Source organism: Anomaloglossus baeobatrachus, chromosome 8 (genome assembly GCF_048569485.1).
Source record: "Anomaloglossus baeobatrachus isolate aAnoBae1 chromosome 8, aAnoBae1.hap1, whole genome shotgun sequence".
Lineage (NCBI taxonomy): Eukaryota > Metazoa > Chordata > Amphibia > Anura > Aromobatidae > Anomaloglossus > Anomaloglossus baeobatrachus.
Genome location: NC_134360.1, coordinates 182,945,174 through 182,957,433, shown reverse-complemented (window position 1 = coordinate 182,957,433; position 12,260 = coordinate 182,945,174). Strand labels below are relative to the sequence as shown.

Here is a 12,260-nt window from a genome sequence, read left to right as displayed (position 1 = left end):
TTTCATGTATTAATCTCAAAAAGTAACATACACCAGCTCTATCTCACTATTGGGTATGTGCCCTTAACATTTCCGCCATGAAAAATCATTTTGGGGTCATTTTGGAAGGTTTTCTGGTGAGTCCGTAAAAATGGCGTAAAACGCGGACAAAATTGTTCACAGCTGTGACTTTTCAGTGATAAATGCTTCAAGGGGTCTTCCCCATGCTGTTGCCATGTCATTTGAGCACTCTTCTGAGACTTTTGTGACATTTTTAGGGTTTCTCCATGCTGCCGTGGGGTCATTTCACAAAAATACTCGGGTCTCCCATAGGATAACATTGGGCTCGTTGCTCGGGCCGAGTACACGAGTATCTTGGGAGGCTCGGCCCGAGCTTCGAGCACCCGAGCTTTTTAGTACTCGCTCATCACTACTGTTCACATCAGATGGCTGTCAGCTGAATGATGTTTTGGCCGATCGTTCTTCCTACAGGTATCTTGGGCACCTAACCCATACACAAGAAAGCTTGTTCAGCCGTGCGCTCCTGTGTTTTCTGTGAAAAAGCCACCAACAGACATTTCTACTGGTCGTTTGTCTCGAGGAGAGCAAAGTGACCAGATGCCTGAAATCAGTCATGCTTGATCGTCATCTTCAACAAATCAGTTGGCCGGTGCCCCCATACACAGAATATGGACCAAACCCATCAATGTTAATGCGTTTGAGTTGGAGACATTTTTAGCTGTCCATCACAAATATATGTTGTTAGGATTTCCTGACATATAGTGGCATCTGTCACCAATGTAGAAGGGCACGTTTTGTTTGAGGGGTGCCTTTGCATAGTAAAGTAGAGGTGACTGCATTTTTCTATAAAGTTTACAAAAATATAACAACGAATGTCACAATGATAGAGGGTGAAAGGAAACTTTTCTTTTTCAGTTTGGTAAATGGGGCCCTACGGGTATACTTGAAGCCAAATATGAGAGAAATGAGAGAACATTAAACATTTTTACAAAGAAGTTCTGCAGGGGTCCGAACCAAAATGTGCCTTAACAGTGTTTTTTTGCTACATTTGCACCATTTAATATTTTTTTTGAATGGAAAAGCTTTGAATTTGCACGTAAATAAGCAACTGCATTTTTATGTACATTTTTCACACGTATTTTACATACATTTTCTCAGGAATCGGATCCTCATAGAAAAAAATGCAGAAAAAATGCAGTTTAACAACATTTTTAGATGCAGAGTTGGCAACAGTTTTTATGACATCACATCCAATTTTTTTTGGACAGATAAATGTAGAAGACTTTTTGCACAAAAAAATTGCAGCAGAAAAAATCCATTATTAATGTTATGTGGGAACATGGCCTAATAGTATTGTCTATGGCATATACAATAGGATGCAATCTGAATTTATTTACAGTAATAGTAATGTTAATGGGAAGATTAAAGGGGGTTATCCACCTTTGGGGACAATTTTGTTTGTTACTGAAATGTTTGCAGTTTGGGCTAAAAATAATTTTTGCAATTATATCTAATTGAAAAATGTTGCACCATTTTCCTCCTATAGCCGCTGTACTGCACTGTCTATTGCTGGCAGCAGAATGAGTTAAAAATAATGTGATCTACCCCGTTTTTTTAACAGATGGTTGGGGACATGATTTTGTGGCACTTACTTTTGTGGCACTTATCAGTGACAGTTCCTTCTCCTGCTCTTGGAACTGCATCTTTGTTCACAAACTGCACAAATTTCCAGTCCATGAAATGGCTACTGGGGGACCAAATCGGTCCTCCCGTCCAGTTTATAAAATCATCGGCTTCTTGAGTGACAGCAGCTGAGGATCAGTTAATATCTGGGCGGTATTCATACTTATTCCCTCTCCCTGGTAGAATTAGCATAAGTATTATACAATTGATTTACTCTTTTCATTGCAGGACCTGTGTGAGGTCATACCCATGTAACGACTGAACCGGTCGTTATGACTATTAAGATACAGTGGCACTATGGAAAACCCAGGGACACAAAGATGGGGAATAACAATTTTCTTTATAAAAAAAAAACAGTTCTCTTACAATGTATGGGCCACAACAGCCCGGAATAAACAATAATAGTTTATGCAACTTGGAGGACTTCAAGTGTCGGTCTGTAGGGATGAACTGGACTATATTTCCCCCACTATACCGCTAGTATTTTGAACATGCCCCTATCACGTGACAAAGGGACGTCATCCCTGGAAGCAGCCCATACAGTCTAGCATCTACCCTGAGCACAGTGTGACCGCTGGAGAGGTTTGCGCGCTCACGAGATTATGGGCGGGTACTTGCTGATAACAGTCACAGTCCCGCCCATAATCACTTGTCTGCGCACACGTCACCAGCGGTCACACTGCTCAGTCCCGTGAGACTGGCACTGGGCATGCGCGGGGATGGCTGGAGCAGTGGGCGGTGCATCAGCTATGGAAAGGAGCGATGGGGGCGGCATACAGGACCAGGAGGCAGAATAACGGACGGCAGAGAGCCCGCCCCCGTGTCCTATTTACAGAAGCTGCATACAAAAAGGTACCACTTTATAAAGGCTTTATTTTGGTCTCACATGGGGCACAATAATAACAGGGACCTTTCTAGAATGCAGCCCAGGAGCTGCAGAGGGGGAATCTTTTAGGTTTTGGGCGAAATTTCTGCTGACAGGTTCCCTTTAAGTAATAAAAAAAAATTGTCAACAAAGTTGGAGAGACCCCTTTTAAGGCCTGCAACACACATCCGTGCCTCCGGTACGTGTTTGGTACATTTTTGCATGTAACGGAGACACGTTGGCCAATGTTAGCCTATGGTAGATGGCACACACACGTAAAATCACACGGAACGTGTGTCCGTGTGGTTAGTATGTGTGTGCAATTTCCCACACGGCCGACATGTCCGTTTTTGGCGGTCAGCACGCAGGCACGGACCCGCTAAAGTCAATGGGTCCGTGCCTGCACGGACGGCACACGTAACATGTCCGTGTTCAGCACGTACCGTCCGTGTGTGTCTTTAAACGAATTATGTCGGGTTTTGTTTTTTTTTGTTAAATGTCAGTCTACTTACCTTTTTTTCTGCTGTCATCATCCCTTTTGCGCTCGGTCTGTATCTTCCCCTGTTGCATACTCACCGATCCCCGATCATCAGTGCGGCGAAGAACAGCTGTGCCAAAGATACGCGGCTTCAATTAATTTGAAAAAGCCGGCCGTTCATTAATCAATCTCATATTCCCAGCTTCCCCCGCCCACAGGTACCTATGATTGGTTGCAGTTAGACACACCCACACCCTGAGTGACAGCTGTCTCACTGCAACCAATCACAGGCGCTGGTGGGCGGGTCTATACTGTGCAGTAAAATAAATAATCAATTAATTTAAAAAAAACGACGTGCAGTCCCCCCCCAATTTTGATACCAGCCAGGGTAAAGCCATATGGCTGAAGGCTGGTATTCTCAAGATGGGAAGCTCCACGTTATGGGGAGCCCCGCAGCCTAAAAATATCAGCCAGCAGCTGCCCAGAATTGCCGCATTCATTAGATGCGATAGTTCTGGAACTCTACCCGGCTCTTCCTGATTTGCCCTGTTGCTTTGGCAGTCGGGGTAATAAGGAGTTAATGTCAGCAACCCATAGCTGCCACTAAGTCCTAGATTAATCATTGCAGGCATCTATGATACACCCCCAATGATTAACCTGTAATTTAAACTTAATAAACACACACAACAAAAAATTCTTTATTTGCAATAAAAAAACAACAAATACCCTCGTTCACCAATTTATTAAGCCCCAAAAACCCATCCATGTCCGGCGTAATCCACGGAGGTCCCGCGTCGCTTCCAGCTCTGCTACATGAAGGTGACAGGAGCTGCAGAAGAACACCGCCGCTCCTGACAGCTCCACGCAGCAACTGAGGTGAGCCATGCGATCAGCTGTGCTGTCACTCAGGTTACTCGCGGCCACCGCTGGATCCTCCACCTGTGACAGCAAGTTGCCCGAGTGACAGCGATGAAGTCACAGATGAGTTGCGGTCTTGGGGGGAGGACTCCAGCTGGCCGCGGGTAGCCTGAGTGACAGCAGCGCTAATTGCGCTGCTCACTTCAGTCACTCAGGGGATTAGCGGTCACCAGTGAGCCCTTCACGAGTGACCGCTAATCAGTACGCGACACCCAGACAGAGTCGCGGTATGACAATGAAATCAGGTGAAGTTCACCCGAGTTCATTCTCATCGCGCAACTCTGTCTGCTGTCAGCCGACATGTATCAACGACATTGTGCATCACACATGGATCATTTCACATGGACATTACACGTACGCATACACAGCCATTCCACACGCACACACGGCTAGCATACGCCATCACACGGCACACGGATGTCATACGTACCGGAGAAACGCCCATAAAAAACGGAACACGGACCCGAAAAACGGAACGTGTGACACGTACGTTTTTTATGCAGAAGTGTGTTTTAGGCCTAAGGCTGAGTTCCCAAGATACGTATTTGGTGAGGTTTTTGATGATGTTTGTGTTTTTTTTTTTATTTCACGTTTTACATATGTTTATTGCATTTTTTTCCTGCTTTTTTTTTGTTTTACTCCTTTTGATATAGTATGTTTGGAACATTCTTGTTACCTAGCTTTCATAACACTTTATATATACATTTATATTCGTATTACATATGGTTTTATTGCATTTCTACTTCAATTTTTATTTGCAAATTTTCCTCACCTTGTTCAAGTCTACGGGGAAAGTCCACAAATAAAATGCAATACTTACTGAAGGAAAAATTGACTCATTGCATATTTAAACAATGCCACACAAGTTTGCATATACAGCATTAAAAAACTACACAATGGGAATGAGATTTACATAAATCCTATACACTTTGCTTGAACTATTAATACATTGCGGGTTTTTTATAACAAAAATATGAAGCAGAAAAATGTAGCAAATACTCATAGTGGGAATTTATCCTTACAGCCCAAAGTATGCTTTATTTGTATCCAGTATATCATATATCAGGGGTTGTTCTCATTTGGCAAATGTTCACATACGTAGACATGCCCATTTTAATCTCATTCATCAATTACGACATTTTAAAAAGTTGCTTAATTTGGTGCAATTCCACTCCAGTCCCCCCTGGTGTATTCTCGAGTACGCCAGTATTTTAGTGCAATTTCTATATCTTTTTGTGAAGCATGAGACTTTTAGCGTCAAAGAGTTGCAAAGGATTTCAAGATAATAAAAAATAGACTACAGCGGGCTTTACACGCTATGATTTCGCTACAGCGATCTCGTTGGGGTCACGGATTTTGTGACGCACATCTGGCCGCTGTAGCGATCTCGTTGTGTGTGACCCCTAGGAGTGATTTTGGATCGTTGCAAAAACATCCAAAATCGCTCCGCGTTGACATGGGGGTCCATTCTCAATTATCGTTGCTGTCGCGTGGGCGAAGTTGATCCTCGTCCCTTCAACAGCACACATCACTATGTGTGACGCCGCAGGAACGAGGAACCTCTCCTTACCTGCCACACGCCAGCAATGAGGAAGGAAGCAGGTGGGCGGGATGTTCGTCCCGCTCATCTCTGCCCCTCCGCTTTGATTGGCAGGCCGCTTAGTGACGTCGCGGTGACGTCGCTGTGATGCCGAACGTCCCTCCCCCTTGAGGGAGGGATTGTTTGGCAGTCACAGCGAAGCCGCCGACCAGGTAAGTGCGTGTTACGCTGCCGTAGCGATAATGTTCGCTGCGGCAGCGATCACAAAATATCGGCATAACGATAGGGGCGGGTGCTATCACGCTCGCCATCGCTAGCATCGGCTAGCGATGTCGCAGCGTGTAAAGCCACCCTACTTTTGATTTTGCACCAGAAACCTGAATTATGTGCGCATTTTAAGTATTTGGCATAAAAAAATGACAGTTAATACAAGAGGGATAAAAAGTAAAGTGATTGAAAAAAAACAAAACGTAAATGATGAATCGCGGCAATAGTGTATATCAAAGTGGTGTATTTTTACTAAATGATGGGGAGGTATAATATATAGTATGCCTTTTTTTAATTGTATTGGAAAGTGTAGTCTCTTATACAGAAAACTAAATGTACATTTGCAAAGGAAATCAATAGGCAATGTATGGTCCTGTAAGTCACATACATGTCTGCCTTCTTTTGATGGCGTACTTTGGGGAATATTCCTGATGTCTACCTCTGATGGAAGGAAAAACAATGTGAACCTCATGAGCAAAACTTAAGGGTGCTTGACACGCTGCGACATTGCTAGTGATGTCGCGAGCGATAGCCCCCCCGTCATTGGTGCGATATGTGGTGATCGCTGCCGTAGGAAACATTATCGCTACAGCAGCGTCACACGCACATACCTTGTCAGCGACATCGCTGTGACTGCCGAACAATCCCTCCCTCAAGGGGGAGGTGCGTTCGGCGTCATAGCTGCGGCATCACTAACCGGCTGGCCAATAGAAGCGGAGGGGCGGAGATGAGCGGAACGTAACATCCCGTCCATCTCCTTCCTTCCTCATTGCTGGTGGATGCAGGTAAGGAGATGTACATCGTTCCTGCGGTGTCACACATAGCAATGTGTGCTGCCGCAGGAACGATGAACAACATCGTACCTGTGGCAGCAGCGATATTAAGGAAAGGAGCGACGTGTCGACGATCACCGTTTTTGAACGATTTTGCGATCGTGTCACGCGCTGCGATGTCGCTACCGGCGCCGGATGTGCATCACTAACGACGTGACCCCGATGATATATTGGTAGCGATGTCGCAGTGTGTAAAGCACCCTTTATTCTCCTGTCCTATTAGTTTGATACAACATATAAGGATTATTAAAGTGTATCATTTCCAAGTCTAGCCTCATCGAATGTTGTTCAAGCTGGATATAATTTTTGGAAATCCCTATCTTCAGGCTGAGGTCACATAACAGTATAATTAATTATATTAATTGTCCCATTTGCGCTATTTCTCTGCCATTCACTTTGGTTCCTGATCCTTTTGGGTCTTTATATGTTTATACTTTGAAGATTAATAAAGAAAAGAAAGTTTTACTCCAATCCTGGTTTGCTGAGTCCTTGCTGGATTTCCTCGTTTTGTCTTCAGTATAATTAATGGGTCTGATTTTCATCCCAAAAAGTCAGACACATTTTTTCTCACTTGTCATCTGTGTACAATACATTTTTTAACTCAGCAGTTATTAATCATTTACAATTTCCTATGCTAACGAATTGTGATTTATCCATACTAATTGGATGCCATGCTGTGGCTCTGTATGGAATCTGATTTTTTTCTTGCATCTATCCTATTTTGGAGTGAAATCGCAGCATAATAAGAGTTTTTTCACAGATTCTGTTGGTGAAAAAAACTTGTCATCACTAGTGATGGGCGAATAGTAACTATTCATGTTCGGATTATTCGTAACAAATCCCAAAGTACTATTCCAGTATTCATCACGAATAATGAACCTAATGCAAGTCAATGGAGAACCCAAGCATTTTTCTTATCGTGATGAATACTGGAATAGTAGTCGGTATTCGGTAGCATTATCCGAACACGAATACTTACTATTCACCCATCATCACCCCTCCCCATTGAATAACATGGGTCAGTATGCTAGCTGATAAAAAAATCAGATACCACTCGCAAAACTTATATGGAGGTGTGAGCGAGCGCTCAAGAAGTATTCGGTCTGAAGAGGTTTATACACTAGAAATCTCTCACCAAGGCTAAACAGAGATCATGGAATATAAACACAAAGTATAATATAAAGTTGCAGAACTTTTCCTTATACATTAAGCTTTACACAATCTCTGCTGTACATCTCCAAATTGCTTCGGTATAAGTCAAACATCTTATCTCTTTTTAGATTACAAGTCTTTAATCCCTTTCACAGGCAATGCTCCATATAATAACAAAATAATAAGTGCCGTCATCACACTTACCAAAATGCTGGCCCGGTCTGCAATATTCTACGAAATCCAGAACATAGATAGAGGCGATAGGAAAGGTAATACTGAGGCGGGCAGAGGATCAGTCCCAGGTGCTGGAGGCAGGGAAGACAGACTGTGCGTGTCACTATCCTTCACCTCTAAGGGAGGGGTGAAGGTAAAGGAGGCAACAACGCTCAGTGACAAATTCACTGATACATGATTTATTGGATCAAATATTCCATCTTTTGACAGCCACAACAATGGAGGGTTTCATAATCAATAAGAATCTAATATATATAGCGTCTGATGATCTTAGGGACTGTGGACTGCAAATATTAGCTCAGAATCAGTTCTCCCTACAGTTCCATTTCCTTAGACATGTGGACACAAGCAGTATGGTATCAGCTTACATAGCTTTCTTTAAGGTCCAGTCACACTAAGCAACTTACCAGCGATCCCAACAACGATAGGGATCGCTGGTAAGTTGCTAGGAGGTTGCTGGTGAGATGTCACACTGCGACGCTCCAGCGATCCCACCAGCAACCTGACCTGGCAGGGATCGCTGGAGCGTCGCTACACAAGTTGCTGGTGAGCTCACCAGCAACCAGTGACCAGCCCCCAGCGCCGCGTGGAAGATGCTGCGCTTGGTAACTAAGGTAAATATCGGGTAACCAACCCGATATTTACCTTGGTTACCAGCGCACAGAGCTACACGTGCAGGGAGCAGCGCACAATGCTTAGCGCTGGCTCCTTGCTCTCCTAGTTACAGCACACATCGGGTTAATTACCCGACGTGTGCTGCAGCTAAATGTGCACAGAGCAGGGAGCAGCGTACAATGCTTAGCGCTGGCTCCCTGCTCTCCTAGTTACAGCACACATCGGGTTAATTACCCGATGTGTGCTGCACCTACATGTGCACAGAGCAGGGAGCAGCGTACAATGCTTAGCGCTGGCTCCTTGCTCTCCTAGCTACAGCACACATCGGGTTAATTAACCCGCTGTGTCCTGCAGCTACATGTGCACAGAGCAGGAGCCGGCACTGACAGTGAGAGCGGCGGAGGCTGGTAACAAAGGTAAATATCGGGTAACCAAGGACAGGGCTTCTTGGTTACCCGATGTTTACATTGGTTACCAGCCTCCGCAGAAGCCGGCTCCTGCTGCCTGCACATTTAGTTGTTGCTGTCTCGCTGTCACACACAGCGATCTGTGCTTCACAGCAGGACAGCAACAACTAAAAAATGGCCCAGGACATTCAGCAACAACCAACGACCTCACAGCAGGGGCCAGGTTGTTGCTGGATGTCACACACAGCGACATCACTAGCAACATCGCTGCTACGTCACAAAAGTTGTTCGTTAGCAGCGATGTTGCTTAGTGTGACGGGGCCTTTAGACTGTATACCATCATCATTGTCTACTGCACAAGGCTGCACTGCCCTCTTATCTCCACTGTGTAAAAGACTCCTTGGAAGGAAGTTAAGATTTTTTGTACAGTATCTGGTTCTAGATGTTGATGATGAATGTGAATTGAACCCTAATCTCCAGTCATTCTACAGTCATGGCCAAAAGTTTTGAGAATGCTACAAATATTAATTTTTACAAAGTCTACTGCTTAAGTTTTTCTAATGGCAATTTGCGTATACTCCAGAATGTCATAAAGAGTGATCAGCTTAGCAGCAATTACTTGCAAAGTCAACATTGGCTAAGAAAATTAACTTTAACCCCCAAAACACATTTCAACATCATTGCATTCCTGCCTTTAAAAGGAGCAGCTAACATTGTTTTAGTGATTGTTCCATTAACACAGGTGTGGGTGTTGATAAGGACAGGGCTGGCGATCAATCAGTCATGATTAAGTAAGAATGACACCACTGGACACTTTAAAAGGAGGCTGGTGCTTGGTATCATTGTTTCTCTTCAGTTAACCATGGTTATCTCTAAAGAAACACGTGCAGCCATCATTGCTCTGCACAAAAATGGCCTAACAGGGAAGAGTATCATAGCTACAAAGATTGCACCTCAGTCAACAATCTATCGCATCATCAAGAACTTCAAGGAGAGAGCTTCCATTGTTGCCAAAAAGGCTCCTGGGCGCCCAAGAAGGACCAGCAAATGCCAGGACCGTATCTTAAAACTGTTTCAGCTGCGGGATGGGACTACCAGCAGTGCCGAGCTAGCTCAGCAATGGCAGCAGGCTGGTGTGAGTGCTTCTGCACGCACTGTGAGGCGGAGACTGCTTGAGCAAGGCCTGGTTTCAAGGAGGGCAGCAAAGAAGCCACTTCTCTCCAGAAAAAACATCAGGGACCGACTGATATTCTGCAAGGTACAGGGAGTGGACTGCTGAGGACTGGGGTAAAGTCATTTTCTCAGATGAATCCCCTTTTCGATTGTTTGGGACATCTGGAAAACAGCTTATTAGAGAAGAAGAGGTGAGCGCTACCACCAGTCTTGTCTCATGCCAACTGTTAAGCATCCTGAAACGATTCATGTGTGGGGTTGCTTTTCAGCCAAGGGTATCGGCTCACTCACAGTCTTGCCAAAAAACACAGCCATGAATAAAGAATGGTACCAGAAAGTCCTCCAAGAGCAACTTCTCCCAACTGTCCAAGAGCAGTTTGGCGCCCAACAATGCCTTTTCCAGCATGATGGAGCACCTTGCCATAAAGCAAAGTTGATCACTAAATGGCTCATGGAACAAAACATAGAGATTTTGGGTCCATGGCCTAGAAACTCCCCAGATCTTAATCCCATTGAGAACTTGTGGGCAATCATCAAGAGATGGGTGGACAAACAAAAACCAACAAATTCTGGCAAAATGCAAGCATTGCTTATGCAAGAATGGACAGCTATCAGTCAGGATTTGCTCCAGAAGTTGATTGAGAGCATGCCCGGGAGAATTGCAGAGGTCCTGAAGAAGAAGGATCAACACTGCAAATATTGACTTGCTGCATTAACTCATTCTAACTGTCAATATAACCTTTTGGTACTCATAATATGATTGCAATTATATTTCTGTATGTGATGTAAACATCAGACAAACACAATTAAAAACCAGAGGGCAACAGATCATGTGAAAATATAATTTTGGTGTCATTCTCAAAACTTTTGGCCATGACTGTATATGGGGTTCCCATCTGCAGTGATGACTTTCTGTAGGAATTAAAGGGTTATTCCCATCTCCAAGAACCTAACCCAATATGTAGAAGGTGTAATAATAAAAATATTATCAAATACCTCCAATTAGAAATGTAGTATAGTTCTCCTGATTCACTATGATGCTTACGTCATGTGCAGGGCATTGCAGGACCTTAGTTGTCCATGGTTACGAGCACACATATAGTCACAGTTAGTTAATTGGTTAGTCGCTTGGGGTCATAACCGTGGATACTTAGCTCCTGCAATGCCCTGAACATGTGGTAAATGACATAGTGAATCTGGAGAGTTAAACTACATTTGTAATTGGAAGTATTTGTAATTGTTATTATTATTACACTTACTACATATTGAAATAGGATAGTGGAGATGGGAATAACCCTTTAAGGTGTAATGGATGAGTTGTCTAGGTGCAGCTATAGCTGGGCACTAGTGATGGACAAGCATGCTCGCTACTGCTTGTTAATTGATCAATCATTGGGGTTCTTGGGTGTGAATCGATGTCATGGGTATGACACGGTAGCCAGGAGTAAGGGCACCTAGACTGGCCCTCAGACTAGGGGCCCTAAACTGTCCCTTATTCCAAAGGTAGGCTTGATGGTGGCCAGGTCTGGACCGTCAGCATAGCCCTAACTCCTGAGCAGCCCTGGTCTAACAACCTCTCTCTCCCACCAATGAGGAGGGTTGAGACGAGAGTAAAGAATCCCACAAATATCGTCAGACAGAAGAAAACCAAGGCTCAAACTCACTGCAAGCATACACAGAGGAAAAGACAATTTGTGCTCAGGGAGAAATCAAGTACAGGGAGGAAATAATGAAATAACAAGAATATTTCCACAGCACACCAAATTGCATACAACTGTTCACCAACAACTGGATCTCCACGCACAAAGACCGATAACGCTGGAGCAGAACAAGAGCTATCTTCGGCATGTGAGGCTAGGTTCCACCATTTATTAATATGGTGGAGTTGGCTGTGATAGGACATCAGCAACCTGTGACCCCAGCAGCAATTCACCAGCCAGCAGGAATTAACTCCTGCTAAACTGAAGACCAGAGAGCACTAAACAGTTGATGCCCAACTCTGGCTGAGCAACTCAGGAGCATAAGGTTGCCTGACAGACTCTGCAATGTGAACAGAGTTTGGAGTCATCATGACTAGAGATGAGCCACCCTCTAG

The 12,260-nt window shown here is 44.2% G+C and overlaps 1 protein-coding gene across 1 annotated transcript in view; it reads right to left on the bottom strand.

Moving 5' to 3' along the window:
- The window catches only part of LOC142250150 (putative ferric-chelate reductase 1), a 90,683-nt gene extending 82,656 nt beyond the window's left edge, over positions 1–8,027 (bottom strand). Inside the window, exon 1 of the mRNA XM_075322282.1 lies at positions 7,941–8,027. The gene's annotated coding sequence lies outside the window, so the exon portion shown is untranslated. The remainder of the gene's footprint in view (positions 1–7,940) is intronic.
- Positions 8,028–12,260: the final 4,233 nt, after the last annotated feature.